Source organism: Scyliorhinus torazame, chromosome 14, assembly GCF_047496885.1.
Source record: "Scyliorhinus torazame isolate Kashiwa2021f chromosome 14, sScyTor2.1, whole genome shotgun sequence".
NCBI lineage: Eukaryota > Metazoa > Chordata > Chondrichthyes > Carcharhiniformes > Scyliorhinidae > Scyliorhinus > Scyliorhinus torazame.
The window spans coordinates 189,255,049-189,256,571 of NC_092720.1; positions in this window are offsets into that span (position 1 = coordinate 189,255,049).

The window sequence follows — 1,523 nt, forward strand, 5'->3', positions numbered from 1 at the left end:
GTTTCGGTGCAACATCGTGGGCCGAAGGGCCTGTACTGCGCTGTATTGTTCTATGTTCTATGTTCTAAATAACGGATGCATGTAGAAATGGTACAGCGGTTATCATGGGAGATTTTAATCTGCATATCGATTGGTTTAACCAGGTTGGTAAAGGCAGCCTTGAGGAGGAGTTTATAGAATGTGCCCGGGATAATTTCCTGGAACAGTATGTAATGAAACCTACAAGGGAACAAGCGGTCCTAGATCTGGTCCTGTGTAATGAGGCATGATTGATTAATGATCTCATAGTTCGAGATCCTCTTGGAAGGAGCGACCACAATATGGTTGAATTTAAAATACAGTTGGAGGATGACAAGGTAAAATCAAACACTAGTGTTTTGTGCTTAAACAAAGGCGATTACAATAGGATGAGAGAAGAACTAGCTAAGGTAGACTGGGAGCAAAGACTTCATGGTGAAGCAGTTGAGGAACAGTGGAGAACCTTCCGAGCAATCTTTCACAGTGTTCAGAAAAGGTTCATACCGACAAAAAAGAAAGGCGGTAGAAAGGGGAAAAATCGACCGTGGATATCTAAGGAGGTGAGGGAGAGTATCAAATTGAAGGAAAAAACATACGAAGTGGCAAAAATTAGTGGGAGACTAGAGGACTGGGAAGTCTTTAGGGGACAACAGAAAGCTACTAAAAAAGCCATAAAGAAGAGTAAGGTAGACTATGAAAGTAAACTGGCTCAGAACATAAAAGCAGATAGTAAAAGCTTCTTCAAATATATGAGACAAAAAAGAGTGGCTAAGGTAAATATTGGTCCTTTGGAAGATGAGAAGGGAGATTTAATAATAGGAGACGGGGAAATGGCTGAGGAGCTGAACAGGTTATTTGGGTCAGTCTTCACAGTGGAGGACACAAATAACATGCCAGTGACTGATGGAAATAAAGATATGATAGGTGAGGACCTTGAGATGATTGTAATCACTAAGGAGGCAGTATTGGGCAAGCTAATGGGGCTAAAGGTAGACAAGTCTCCTGGCCCTGATGGGATGCATCCCAGAGTGTTAAAAGAGATGGCTAGGGAAATTGTAAACGCACTAGTGATAATTTATCAAAATTCACTAGACTCTGGGGTGGTCCCAGAGGATTGGAAAGTAGCAAACGTGACACCACTGTTTAAAAAAGGAGGTCAGCAGAAAGCGTGTAATTTTGGGCCGGTAAGCTTAACTTCAGTTGCAGGGAAAATGCTGGAATCTATCTTTTAAAAAAAAATATTTTATTGAAAATTTTTGGTCAACCATCACAGTACATTGTGTATCCTTTACACAATAATATAACAGTATAAGTAACAATGACCTGTTTTATAAACAAAGAATAAATAATATATAACAAAAACTAAAACTAAAACTAAATGGCAACTGCCTTGTCTCAGATAAACACTCTCCAAAAATATGATTTAACAGTCCAATATACAATTATTTATAGCAACGACCTATACATATTATACATCTATATTAACAACCCTGAGAGTCTTTCTG